At 47.2% G+C, this 15,000-nt stretch overlaps 2 non-coding genes and 2 pseudogenes across 2 annotated transcripts; all 4 read right to left on the reverse strand.

The window, feature by feature from the left end:
• LOC135077444 (large subunit ribosomal RNA) overlaps positions 1-77 on the reverse strand; it is a 9,061-nt pseudogene extending 8,984 nt beyond the window's left edge.
• A 449-nt stretch (positions 78-526) lies between these two features.
• LOC135077286 (5.8S ribosomal RNA) lies at positions 527-683 on the reverse strand. The gene has a single exon (XR_010258437.1). It is a non-coding gene; the product is annotated as a 5.8S ribosomal RNA (ribosomal RNA).
• A 283-nt stretch (positions 684-966) lies between these two features.
• LOC135077369 (small subunit ribosomal RNA) lies at positions 967-2,869 on the reverse strand. Its single transcript, XR_010258449.1, has one exon. It is a non-coding gene; the product is annotated as a small subunit ribosomal RNA (ribosomal RNA).
• A 5,324-nt stretch (positions 2,870-8,193) lies between these two features.
• Positions 8,194-15,000, reverse strand: part of LOC135077438 (large subunit ribosomal RNA) — a 9,586-nt pseudogene continuing 2,779 nt past the window's right edge.

Here is a 15,000-nt window from a genome sequence, read left to right on the forward strand (position 1 = left end):
AAATCCTAGTTAGTTTCTTTTCCTCCGCTTACTAATATGCTTAAATTCGGCGGGTGATCCTCCCTGATCTGAGGCCAACGATAAAATGTGAGGCAGACACGATATCCGTCGACGCACACGACGACGCCGTCATCGTCGTGCACGCTTGGTGCAGACGAAAACGACGACATCGAGTGGCGTCACTTCGGACGTCGAGTCCGCCTACTGTCGCCGTTCGACACAATATCACAATGTTATCACCACGTTCGAAGTTGTGGCGCTCTCTCTTGACACGATTTGCCCTTAGTACACACCACCACCACACCACCCGGGTGGGTGGTGGGCGGTATGTGCACATACAGACACATATCGAAGAGTCGCGCTACGGTCACGAACGAGTGTGTGAAATTAGCGAACGACAATATCGAATATTTGAACGGACCCAACGAAATGCATACAACGAGTGTACACGACCAAGTCGAGAACCGTCAGTTGCGCACGAAAGACATGATCGTTCGGCGCAGTGTGGTCATTGTTTTTATGCAGCCGGCCCTCAGACAGGAGTGGTCCTGGATGTGTCTCCACGGACCGCAATGTGCGTTCGAAATGTCGATGTTCAAATGTGTCCTGCAGTTCACACTATGACGCGCAGTTAACTGCGTTCTTCATCGACCCGCGAGCCAAGTGATCCACCGTCCAGGGTAATGGTTTATAGTGGTTATAAATAAACAATAATAATAATAATTTTATAAATGTCTGAAAAATATACAATTTTCAACCGCATGAATTTGTCATTTTACGAACGTACGAAAACTACTGAGATCGCGGATTTTCAATCTGTACACGTAGAATATCGTACGACGCCAATCGTCGAACGATCTCATAATTAAACGAGACCTTCCTTCGATCAGAACTTTTGTTTTGTGTCTGGATTATTGTATGATCATTCCCACATGACACTTGTGTATCACATGTGAACGTACACGTTAATGATCCTTCCGCAGGTTCCCCTACGGAAACCTTGTTACGACTTTTACTTCCTCTAAATGATCAAGTTTGGTCAACTTCCCAGCAACGCCGACGGCCGTGAAGCCACCGCGTGTCGGTCCGAAGACCTCACTAAATCATTCAATCGGTAGTAGCGACGGGCGGTGTGTACAAAGGGCAGGGACGTAATCAACGCGAGCTTATGACTCGCGCTTACTAGGAATTCCTCGTTTATGGGGGATAATTGCAAACCCCAATCCCCAGCACGAAGGAGTTTCAACGGGTTGCCCGGGCCTCTAGGCCTGGGAGAACATGCTGATTCCTTCAGTGTAGCGCGCGTGCGGCCCAGGACATCTAAGGGCATCACAGACCTGTTATTGCTCAATCTCGTGCGGCTCGAAGCCGCCGGTCCCTCTAAGAAGAATTTTAATACGTCGCCAGTGAGTTGCGTGACGTGAGCCACGCACACCTAAATGACGACGCCTATTTAGCAGGCTAGAGTCTCGTTCGTTACCGGAATTAACCAGACAAATCGCTCCACCAACTAAGAACGGCCATGCACCACCACCCACCGAATCAAGAAAGAGCTGTTAATCTGTCAATCCTTCCGGTGTCCGGGCCTGGTGAGATTTCCCGTGTTGAGTCAAATTAAGCCGCAGGCTCCACTCCTGGTGGTGCCCTTCCGTCAATTCCTTTAAGTTTCAGCTTTGCAACCATACTCCCCCCGGAGTCCAAAATCTTTGGTTTCCCGAAAGCTGCCCGCCGAGCCATTGTAGTAACGTCGGCGGATCGCTAGATGACATATTTACGGTTAGAACTAGGGCGGTATCTAATCGCCTTCGAACCTCTAACTTTCGTTCTTGATTGATGAAAACACCTTTGGCAAATGCTTTCGCTGATGTTCGTCTTGCGACGATCCAAGAATTTCACCTCTAACGTCGCAATACGAATGCCCCCAGTTATCCCTATTAATCATTACCTCGGAGTTCTGAAAACCAACAAAATAGAACCGAGATCATATTCTATTATTCCATGCACGAAATATTCAAGCAGCATTTTGAGCCCGCTTTGAGCACTCTAATTTGTTCAAAGTAAAATTGTCGGCCCATCTCGACACTCACTGAAGAGCACCGCGATAGGATTTTGATATTGAACCGACGTTTGACCGTCGGCTCACCGACGATATGCTCCGCAAACGTGTCAGTATCACCGCGGATGCGGTGCACCGACAGCGCGGCGCACAAATGCAACTACGAGCTTTTTAACCGCAACAATTTTAGTATACGCTATTGGAGCTGGAATTACCGCGGCTGCTGGCACCAGACTTGCCCTCCAATTGTTCCTCGTTAAAATATTTAAAGTGTACTCATTCCGATTACGAGGCCTCGTAAGAGTCCCGTATCGTTATTTTTCGTCACTACCTCCCCGTGCCGGGAGTGGGTAATTTGCGCGCCTGCTGCCTTCCTTGGATGTGGTAGCCGTTTCTCAGGCTCCCTCTCCGGAATCGAACCCTGATTCCCCGTTACCCGTGACAACCATGGTAGTCGCAGAAACTACCATCGAAAGTTGATAAGGCAGACATTTGAAAGATGCGTCGCCGGTGCTGGACCGTGCGATCGGCAAAAGTTATCCAGATTCATCAAAATTAACGACTTCGAACGCGAGGCCCTCCGTCGATTGGTTTTGATCTAATAAAAGCACTCGTCCCATCACTGGTCAGAGTTCTGATTGCATGTATTAGCTCTAGAATTACCACAGTTATCCAAGTAACTGAGTAAGATCTAAGGAACCAAAACTGATATATTGAGCCATTCGCGGTATCGCCCTAATACGGCTTGCACTGAGACATGCATGGCTTAATCTTTGAGACAAGCATATAACTACTGGCAGGATCAACCAGGGAGCTTACACATATTATTATACATATGATAGCTCTCGTTAAAGAATATTAACGAAGAGTGTGTTTGGTGTCTATAGCCCAATTCGACGTTTGACCGACCGAACTGGGCTTGACTACTGTGTACACTGTTCGCAGTTACAACGTGTGTCGTGAGGCGAGTCTTTGCAACACTCTATAAATTAATATAGAATGCTAGAAAAACACACCCACATAGCGCTCACAGAGGCGCCCACACTGAACGTTCGCATAGACATAACATTCATTCATCACATTTTATAATAAAATCTAACAAATTTCGTATCATGAACGATATGTCAGCCCGGTGTTGGAAAAACCACCCTACCTCTCACGATTTGTCGACACCATCACTACAGAGACATATACATCATTGAAATGTTTGCGTGTTGTGAGTGTGTGCTATAGAATACATAAAAATATACACATATATTTGATACGCTGATGTAAACGCTAAAAAGCCATCATCGCCCTTATGTAAGGTTAATGTGGCGGGAAGCGTTACAACGAAGCGTATTAAAAAGTGGCCAGTCGAAGCGCGTATGCAAAAGCACAGATAACTGCACATAGCGCGGACACATTGCCCGAGTGAGACAGATCTTTATTACGAATTCGATCATACAACCCATCCGTAGATCTACAAAGTTTAACAAGCGTCCAATGAGCCACACACTAAGTCCCGTCAATCTCATTGAACATCCGAAACCTCAGACGCCAACAGAGTGTACATACAGAGTGAAAAAGTTAAAGTTTCATCAACTCTTTCACCACTTTGCTTTAAAACACAACTTATAAACGCACCGATCCGTCGTACGCAGAGTGTGCTGCGCGCGCGCATCATGTTTATAATACATTTGAGCGTGCGCGCGCGCTCTGCGCACGGCGGTCGCTGTGTTACTGATCTCGCTCGGCCGGACGCCGCCGACGTCGCGTTTGTCTGTACACTCTCTCGGTTCTCGAGTGGAAGCCGCGAATGGAAAAGAAACATTTTTAACGCTATGCTCGTACGCTGCTGCGCACGCGCAGCTTTAAATGCTAAGTGTAAAAAAAAAAAAAAAAAAAAAAAAAAAAAAAAAAAAAAAAAAAAAAAAAAAAAAAAAATTAAAGTGACACACCCCCTATATGTATAACCAGATAATTAATAATTAAAAAAAAAGTTAGGTTAGATTAGGTTAGGTTAGGTTAGGTTAGGTTAGATTAGATGATCCTTTTTTTTTTTTTATTAAAAAGATGATACAGAAAAAAAAAAATTGATTGCGATTAAAGTGTTAAAAGCGACACCCCATAAATCACGAAATAGGAAAATTAATAATATTAATAACACATAAATACAATAAAATAATTAATTAAAAAAAAAAAACTTTCGTATTAAGAACAAAAAATATTAAATTATTTTTGTTAATTCGAAATTATTATTATAAATCACGACTTTTTTTTAATAAAGAAATTAAGATTTTTAGTTGTATTGATACATTTTTTCCTATTTCGTGATTTGTTGGAAAAACAAACAAAAAAACTAATTGATGTATATGATTAATATTCAAAACTATTCAAAACTTTAACTAATAAATATATACCATAGTGGGTGTATAAAATTAGGCCTTTTAAAAAGTTAAGTACATAATTAAATTTTGTTAAATACCCAATTATAAATAAACAACAGTTGCACTTAAAATGTTTGAGTGTGTTATGTAATTATGCAATTTTATATTAATATATAAATCAAACTAATTTGTAATCCCTGAAATTACTTAAAACTTTTGAAGACCTAAAATTATAATTAATAACGTCGTTTTGCACCAAGTTTTTAAGACATTTGTCTAGAATAGACAAAATGTACAACACTATCGGTACCTGAAGTCTGATTAGATTTTTAATTACACGGAATTTTGACATTTTAGAAGTGTTGTCAACATTAAAACATATCCACTAATAAAAAATGGAGAGCATTTCCACAAATTAAAAAATAAACCTTCAAAGAATTTAAGGTTTCAATTTAAAAATGTACTGATCCTTTTAAAATGCTTATTTGAGTTTTTATTATCATATTTTTGAAGTTACAATAAAATTAAGGACATTATTTTTCTATTACTGGACTCGCTGGCCAATATCCATAGGTTACAAACCTTTTTTTATGTAAATCTTTGTTAGTAAAATCTTCGTTTCATAAAATAGCTAATTTAACAAGATGCCAATTTTATAATCCAAGTTGATTATGATGACGACAATGATGATTGATGATCATCTAAATATATAAAAGGAGAAACTGACTGACTGACTGACAGATCAACGCACAGCCTAAACGGCTAAACGTAGGCACTTGAAATTTGGAAGGGACGTAGCTTAGGTACCGTAGAGGTGCACTAAGAAAGGAATTTCCGAAATTCCCACGGGAAAAACGGGATTCACGCGTACGAAGTCGCGGGCGGCCGCTAGTCAATATATATTTTCGTTTATGATATTAATATTATTTTTAAACTAATAATAATTATTATTATGTTGTTTTACTGTGTTAAAAACGCGTTATTTTTTCTATTCAATCTCTAAAATGTACATAATAATTAGTGTACATTGAATTCACAAAACAAACAATAACAATCATACTTGTTAGTTGTACTTGATGTAATTCAGTTTCATATTTTTATTACCTTTATTCCAACAATTCAAAGCAAAAAGAGGTTTAATACATCTGAATTGCCAAAAAACGAATTAAAAATCAAGACTGTAGTGGTGATAATATAATTTTATTATTGCAATGATTACTGAAAAGTGTGTTATGTAAGTACCCAAATTATTGCACAGTAAATTATATTATTATTACTATTAGGTATGATTTAAATTCAATTTTGTGTGAAGATTGAGACAAGGACATAATATTTCCGCGCCCGGGCGACACCTGTCGGGAACCGACCGAACTTCACTGTCCGCTGACGTGGGTGCCATTAGCGCGAGGTGCGCTATTATCCCAATAGATGGCGCTTTAGCAACATTTCTCGGGTAGTGACGTGTAACAGTCGATAGTGAATAAAGAGTTAAATTATGTATAAATTTAATAATAACACAACACACAGAATCATTCATTATTATGCAAGTATACGTATGTAGTGAAAATAAATACCAACAACAGTATAATCTATTGCTTATATACATACAGTAACATTATTTAATTTTATCGTTAATTTATCAACTAATTATAGACATCGACATTTTTTACATTTTTAAAACATTTATTAATTTGATGATAATAATAATAATATTATTATTTTTTGATATTCATAATAATACAAATAAAATAATATCGATACTCGAATCTACAGAATGTTATGCTACATCACTACCCAAGAAATACTGCTAAAGCGCCATCTATTGAAACAATTGCGCACCTCTCGCTAGTGGCAGGCACCCACGTAATTTCTTCACACACGCCAGCGGTTCGATAGGTGTCGCTCGTGTACGAAAAATATTATATTTATTTTCTACACAACGAAATTTTATAAAAATTAGTAATAATTTATATGTTACGGTAAATATGATAAATGTGAAAATTATGAATAATCGCCGGTTATTATGAATAATTACCTCATGATTTGGTAAATGTGATGATTAATATGAGATCATTTATGTGTGTATAAACTAAATATGGCAAAGTAATGTTATGCAAAAAAACATTCCAAACTCATTTTGCCAAATTATATTTAATATATGATATCAAAATGTGAGGCTGCACATGAGCGCTGTACACGAGCCGGTGTTCTCTCTTTTATGGTATTTGTTAGTATTAAGGTTACATTATGTAATAATCACTGATAAATGTGATTAATTTATCACTTTTACCAAGCCTGTCGGTAATTATTCATAACGACCGGCGATTATTCATAATTTTCAATTTATCACATTAACCGTAACATATACTACGAATTTGAGTAGTGAAATAAATGCATAAATAAATATTTTACTTTTAAATTATCGTTCATTATTTTAATTATTTATTAAATGTAATATAAAAAAGAAAAAATAATATATTGTATTCAATGTCATCTATTTTCAATTTTTACATTTTTTAAAATTTTATTTATGTCATAAAAAAAAAACATTATAATCATTATTCATTTTTAAAAAAAGTAGCTGCACAAAAAAACATCGGCATCATTCATCAATCAAACGACAATCGCGACGCGACCAACCAGCGACCTCCGTTTGCGCGCGAAGCCTAATTTATTTACAACTCCGCTGACCAGGTCAATGTATTTTTTTGTTTTTGCATTTGGAATAACCTAAAAATCAAACCAAACCTAACCTAACCTAACTTTTCAAAACCTAACTTTTTAGAACGTAACTTTTTTGAAAACCTACCTTTTGAAAACCTAACCTTATGAAACCCAACTTTTTGATAACCTAACTTTTGAGAACCTAAATATATGAAATCCAACTTTTTGAAAACCTAACTTTTGATAACCTAACTTTTGAAAACCTAACTTTTGAAAACCTAACCTTTGAAAACCTAACTTTATGAAATCCAACTTTTTGAAAACCTAACTTTTGAAAACCTAACTTTTGATAACGTAACTTTTGAAAACCTAACTTTTGAAAACCTAACTTTTGAAAACCTAACTTTTGATAACCTAACTTTATGAAATCCAACTTTTTGAAAACCTAACTTTTGATAACCTAACTTCTGAAAAGCTAACTTTATGAAATCCAACTTTTTGAAAACCTAACTTTTGAAAACCTAACTTTATGAAATCCAACTTTTTGAAAACCTAACTTTTGAAAACCTAACTTTTCATAACCTAACTTTTGAAAACCTAACTTTTCATAACCTAACTTTTGAAAACGTAACTTTTTGGAAAAACTAATATTTTGTTGGTTTTGGATTTTGGGGCAGTGAGTGAGTAAAAGGTTGCAAAGCTGAAAAAAAAAAACTTAAAGGAACCCACGTACGTTTTCTAAAAATAAATAAATACAATAACATACCGATTTTGTGTTGAATCCTCTAGTTGAAGGCGCCGTTTATATGATTGGACGAATTCAACTATGTACCTGTGAACAAAAGAAAATAAAAATAGGTATGGTTTATAATATATTTTAGTTTTTTATAAACTAAAAAAAAACATACAAGAAGACAAATTTTAACTGATTCGTTATTTAAGTCTAACAAAATTTAAACGAATGTTCAAATTTTGTTAGACTTAAATAACGAAAATTAAAACGACTGATCGTGGAACCTGCACTGAATGAATGAATGAATGGTAAACGTTTAAACGAATGTTCACATTTTGTTAAATTAAAAAAAAGAAAACGATCGTCCTCGGACGAATCACCTGGCGTAGGGCTGAGTCTCAACAGATCGCAGCACGACGCTGCTCTACCGAGCACAACACCCCGCCAGGAACGTAAGTCGTCTACAGACTATTCCGAGCCCCGACATCGAACTGAGGTAAATTCGAACCTTCAGAGCCATGGTGCACGTGTTAAACCGACCGCACCGATCTCTGCGATTCAAATGGGCTTCGACGTCGCACCTTACGATGTAAAGCGCGACTAGTAAAGTCACATTGTTTAGAGCCTCCCGACTCTCGGGGCTCCACAGTGAGCATATCCTTGCCGGATTCGGCTAGGCTGGCTTCGGCCTTAGAGGCGTTCAGGCATAATCCCGCGGATGGTAGCTTCGCACCACCGGCCGCTCGGCCGAGTGCATGAACCAAATGTCCGAAACTGCGGTTCCTCTCGTACTGAGCAGTATTACTATCGCAACGACAACGCCATCAGTAGGGTAAAACTAACCTGTCTCACGACGGTCTAAACCCAGCTCACGTTCCCTTTTGATGGGTGAACAATCCAACGCTTGGCGAATTTTGCTTCGCAATGATAGGAAGAGCCGACATCGAAGGATCAAAAAGCAACGTCGCTATGAACGCTTGGCTGCCACAAGCCAGTTATCCCTGTGGTAACTTTTCTGGCACCTCTTGCTAAAAACTCTTTATACTAAAGGATCGATAGGCCGTGCTTTCGCAGTCCCTATGCGTACTGAACATCTGGATCAAGCCAGCTTTTGCCCTTTTGCTCCACGCGAGGTTTCTGTCCTCGCTGAGCTGGCCTTAGGACACCTGCGTTATTCTTTGACAGATGTACCGCCCCAGTCAAACTCCCCGCCTGGCAGTGTCCTCGAACCGGATCACGCGGGAGTTTAAACGGTGACGAGCGTTGCCGCCACGCCACCACTCTGCACGCTTGGAACGAAACACCGTGCGCCCGCCGAGTAAATCGACCGCGCACCGCTTCCGCCCAACCGAGTAAGTAATGAAACAATGAAAGTAGTGGTTTTTCAGCGACGACCGCCGAAACGATCTCCCACTTATGCTACACCTCTCATGTCTCCTTACAATGCCAGACTAGAGTCAAGCTCAACAGGGTCTTCTTTCCCCGCTGATTCTCCCAAGCCCGTTCCCTTGGCTGTGGTTTCGCTAGATAGTAGATAGGGACAACCCACCACCACCCATGGCCATACCAACCTTGCGGTTATACTGGCCGAATCGCGGGAGGTGTGCGCGGAATTGCGGCTGCCTACGGCAGATTGCACTCCACCGCGCCACACTTCTTGACTCCCTACAAGTTATTTTTCTATGTCCTTGTCCCTAAGTTGCAGTTCTCCCCCTTCTGGGGCCTGACGTACACAGCACGGATGACACCATCTGGTGCCGTGCAGCGCTAGCGGTCCTCCTCCTATGCCAGCCGTACGCAAATTCGCGCAGCCGGGCGAAGTTCGCCTCCGAAGAGACGAGATCGGAATACCAGGCAGGTCCGGGTCTCTCGAGCACGATTCCCTGAAGCAGAGCTTGGCGTAAGTCTTCGTACAAAGGGCAGGACCACAGAACGTGGTGCCTGTCCTCTTCACGTTCCCCACATTCGCATTCCGCGGCGGTCCGGAGACGCATATCGCACAGGCGCTTGTTAAAGCACCCATGCCCCGTAAGTATCTGGGAAGTAACATAATCTGGTACGACCCAGCGCATGCCGAGTCTCCCAGCCACGTCGGGGAAGAATTGAAAGAGCTCGCGACCCTTCGTCTCCCCCTTCCATCTGGTCTGCCAAGTATCCAGCACCGACTCCAAAATTTGTCGTTTCCGTCTGCCCATCGCGTCCCTGGGCGTGTCCCTGCGGGCCACGTCCGTCATGCCAGCGCGGGAAACCTCCAAGTCCGCGGGTAATACGCCAGCAAGCACCGGGAGCGCGGCTGTGCTGACCGACCGATAAGCTTTGGTCAGTAGCACCAGTGCAGGCCGCTGCCCCCGGAGAATAGTGGTGCGCATGGACTGCACCGAGAGGCGCTCGTACCAGCATGCCGCTGCATACGCAAGGGTTGCAACAAAAGTGCCCTGGTACAAAATGCGAAGGCCTGGGTAACGAATGCCCCAGGAAGACGCCGACACACGCGACATCTTCCCGAAGCATTTGGCCGCGCGATCTACGATCCCCTGCGCATGCATCGAGAACAGGAGACTGCTGTCGATTGCCACGCCGAGCACGGTTGCGACGTTCACTGAACGGATCGACGCACCTCCGAAGCGAATGACTGGGGGTCTCTGGAGTTTTCCCCTGATCGTCATCGTGGATGACTTGGCAGGGGAAAAGCCCAGTCTGTTACGGACGCCCCAGTCGGTCACCAGACTTAGGGTCTCGGCGGCCGCTGCTTCTATGGCAGCCCTCGAGTTTGCCTCGATCAAAATGGTGACGTCGTCGGCGTAAGCCACCATGCTAACCCCCCCTGGCAATGGCAATCGCAGCAAGTCGTCCATCAGGACGTTCCACAGTGTTGGTCCGAGCACGGATCCCTGCGGACACCCCATGGTGGAGACCTTCCACAACACCCGGCTACCCGCGATCAGGCCAACCCGGCGTCCAGAGAAGTAGCTCGCCAACATCTTATAGATGTTAGGCGGGCATCCTCCCCTTTTCACCTTGACCATGATCATGGGCCACCAAGCATTGTCGAACGCACCAGAAATGTCAAGGAAGATCGCTTGGACATAGCGCGCTGTGGACGTCCTGCCGGTACCTATGACGGCGTCAAGTGCCGAGACCGTGGACTTACCCGGAGAGAACCCATGCTGACAGTCCGAAATGCCACTGGATATCTGCGGCGCACACCACAGCATGACACGTTCAAGTAACTTACCAAGGACGGACAGAAGCGTGATCGGACGGTACGCTTTTGGATCGGTGAGCGGCTTGTCGTTGCCCTTTGGCAGGACCACGAGACGACCGTCCTTCCAGACGTCCGGGAAGACGCCTTCATCTATGCAGCGGGCATACACCAAATGGAATTCCACCGATGCAGCGGCCCAGACTTGGCGCAAAATCCTGGCGGTGACCCCGTCGAGCCCTGGTGCCGTGTTAGGCAACTGCCTAATCATGATTCCCAAATACTCACGAGTAGGAGGAAGGGCGGCGGGACCCGCAGGGAGGATGGCAGCCGAGGTCCGCACCTGGTTGTGGTACGCTGTGTCCTTAGACGGATCGTCGTCCGGGCACAGCGCATGCACAAGACCGTGCATGGCTTCATCAACGCTCCCCGCGTGTCCCTCGGCGAACTTCGTGCCGTTGACCACGTTAGCGGGAGGACGGTTCCGCCCGCTGGCGACTCGGTAGGCCAGACCCCAAGGGTCTTGGTTGCCGGACTCGGCAAGCCCCCGGAAATACGCGACCTCGGTTTCCTCCTTCCTCCTCCGATACAGCGTCCGGTCGCGGTGAAACGCGTCCCTTGCCACCTCCTCCGCAAGGCCACCACGCTTCCGCGACCTCTGCCACACCCGGCGTGAAGCGCCACACTTCTTGCGAAGCCGATCCAGCTCAGGAGTCCACCATTCGTAGCCTGCTTCCCGGGTCTTCCTCTTGTGACCGAGGGCTATTTGAGCAGACCGGACTATCACGTCTGTGAAGTCCCTGCTTACCTCGTTGGCAGGCTTGCGAAAGTCGATGCGACCCATGCTCCAGTGAACCGTGTCCCGAAAGTAGACCCAACTGACCCCCCGATCCCGAAACCCCCGAGGCTCCTCGATTGGCTCTGTGCGCTCCAAGTTCGATCTAAGGGACGGCTGGCATACCTCGAATGTTATGAGGCGATGGTCAGATGTGCTGGCCTCCGGGTGCACTCTCCATTTGGAGATGCGTACTCCCCTTGTGGATAGGGTGAGATCCACATTGGACTCGCCGTTGACAGTGCTGAAGGTAGCTGGTTGGCCTTCAGTGTTATGCAGTAGGAGGGAGCGGCCGAGGATGAAGTCCTCGACCGCGTCCCTGCGATGGTCCTCGACGCGGCCTCGGCCACGGCATTGCTCCTCCGTGCAGTGCCACAATACGGAGTGGGCGTTACTGTCCACGCCGACAATCACGGTCTTACCGCGTAAGGCCTCCATAACGGTCTCCAGGTGTTGAAGGTGCGGGTCGATGCTGTCGCCGTACTTGAAGTAGGCCGATACCAGGTAGGCGTCGACCTCCCGCACATGCACGACGAAGCAATCGACCGTGGACAGGTGGTGAAGCGCAGCGACGGTGAGATCCGGCCGGCAGACGAAGACGCCCGCACGGGAGGTGGGGCCGGACTGGATGATGAACTGGGACCTCGAGTATTGTTCTTGGGTTAGAACGATGTCGAGTCCCAGCTCGCGCGCCAGCGCCGGCAGCTCCTCCGTGGCAAGCGCCGCGCCCGCCAGGTTAATCTGCCCTACCTGAAGAATCCCGCTAGCGAACGCTATAGTTGGTGGTGGCAACCATGCGGCTCTCAGCGAAGACACGCGCTGGGCACTGCGGAGATGCGGTGGTGTGTCCCTCTGCACCCGGCTTCTTGAAACGGGTGCAGGTAGCGCAGCGTGGAGTCTCCACAGTGCATTCGGCGGATCGATGCTCCGTACTGCAGCACTTGCCGCAGTACGCTTCAGCGGACCGGCAGTACCGCTCCGGGTGCCCATAAAGCTGGCACTTGGTGCAGCACGTCACGCTCACGTAGTCCTCTACGCGGCAGACGTCCCACACCAAGTAAACTGTCCTCTTCTTGAGGAGACATGCGCGAAGATCCGGTGTCACCTCCAGGATGACAACGGTGTCGCGGCTGCGCTGGCGGTTCCTTTTGAAGGCCACCCTGCCCTCCTTCTTCAGGCGGGCAAGCGGCCACTCCGGGTCCAGTTCCAGGTTCTGCTCATGGAGCATGTCCAGGAAGTCGTCGGTCTTTACGTCCGCAGACAGGCCGTGGATGGCCACACGAGGCAGGCGAGGGCGGGGCTCGACCACCCGCAGGGTGTCAGGGACCGCGGCCCTGAACCGGTTCGCGGCCTCGACGCTGGTGGTCTGCACCACCACTCCGGCGTTGCCGACCTTGCGGACATGCTCCACCTGCAGACGGGTCGTGCGCGGGTTGACGGCCTGTTTCAAGGCCGTTTTGGTCTCCTCGGCGGTCTTGATGCTGGTGTTGGCCTCCGCCGGGTACACGGCCAGGACGGGGCCACTGGGTGCAGGCATCGGGTACTCCCTGGCGGATGTCTTTATGACATCCGCGAAGGTGGGGCGGCGCGGGGCGGCTTCCGTTGGTCCTGTGGGGGGGGCTGACCTCACTGCGTCCAGCTGCGCGCGCAGGGCCTCCAGCTCACGCTCCTTCGCCTCAAGCAAGGCGTTGGAGTGGGCCAGCTGCCTGCCCAGGGTGTCGGCGCGCGCAACCGCATCCGCAGCTCGGAAGCCCGTCGAGCCCTGGATGGCGAGGGCCTCCTGGGCGATGGCAGCGATGAGGCCGATGTCGGCCTTGTTTAACTTGCTGCCCGGGCCGTTAACGACCGCAACCGACTTTTTTAAGATGGTATCCATGCGGGCGTACAGCTCGCCGATGGACGCCGAAGTGAGCCAATTGTTTGGCTCGACGTCAGCCGGCGAGTATGCGGGCGCGGTGGCGGTGGCGGTGGCGGTGGCGTCGGCGAGGGCGGCCGACACGGCCGAGGCAGCGACAGACGCGGAGACGGGGGCGGGGGCGGCGGGAGCCGCGGTGGTCGGGCGGGGCGGGGTGGTCCTCCGGGGGGGAGGGGTGGGGCGGGGGGTGGCGGTGGTGAGTATCCCCCCCACCGGCGGCACCGAGCGCTGCGCGGTGGCGCGGCGCTCCACACATTGCCGCTGCGGCGGCACCTCCTCCGGAGACGGCAACGGGCGCTTCTCGCTGGTCAGCGAGGGTCCAACGGGGGCTGCGGTGGTGGGGGTAGAGGGCGGGCTGCGCCCCAGGCTGTGCCGGGGGGCGAAGGGGGACACGTCCTCGTCACGACGGGACATTGCTCACACACACTAAAAGTTTGGCGAATGTTCCCAACTCGGTCGCCGGGAGACGATTCGTCCGCGCACGGCTGACGAATATTCCGATGTTGGTCGCCGGGAGACGATTTTAGAGATAGTCTCGCGGGTTTATGATTCCGGCGACGTAAACCAGTACCTCGGACCTATATAGGGGTCGAGTCGCTCGAGGCGCGAACGCGCGCTCGGAAATTTTTTTGCCAAAAGTTAACTTTACTTAGTCTATGGAATTAAAGCAACAAACTGGCAACACCGAACACAAATGTCACACAAATGTCAAATAAAATGTCAAATGTCAGAAAAATGTCAAAAGTGACAGATCTGTCAAAAACGTCAGATCTGTCACCGGCACACTCTCAAACCTGTCAAAACTGACACCTGTCACCTGTCAGTGTCAGTGTCAGCCGCCACGTGCTTTGCACGCGCACCACACATAACCTCACTTTTAACACGTTTTTTCCCTGAAAATGGCCTAAAAGGTCTGAAATTTTCAGGGACACTGTAGCGCTATGCGCCCACAACACAAACGAGCACAACACCGCGTCCTATCGCACTCCAAAAACAAAATATCCGTCCGGGCAGCCAAGCACGCGGCCAGCTGCCGGCAGTAACAAATCCGACGAAAAACACTAATTAAACAGTAATTACGCACAACACAATTAGTACAGCACAACAAGGACACGGAAAACTCGCGGAAAGTCGCGGAAACTCAGCGAAAAACCGAAAATTCGCGAAATGCGGAACCACGCGGTCCGGTACCCACGCGGCGGCCTCGGAGCGATCGACGGAGACGT

Source organism: Ostrinia nubilalis, chromosome 1 (assembly GCF_963855985.1).
Source record: "Ostrinia nubilalis chromosome 1, ilOstNubi1.1, whole genome shotgun sequence".
Taxonomy (NCBI): domain Eukaryota; kingdom Metazoa; phylum Arthropoda; class Insecta; order Lepidoptera; family Crambidae; genus Ostrinia; species Ostrinia nubilalis.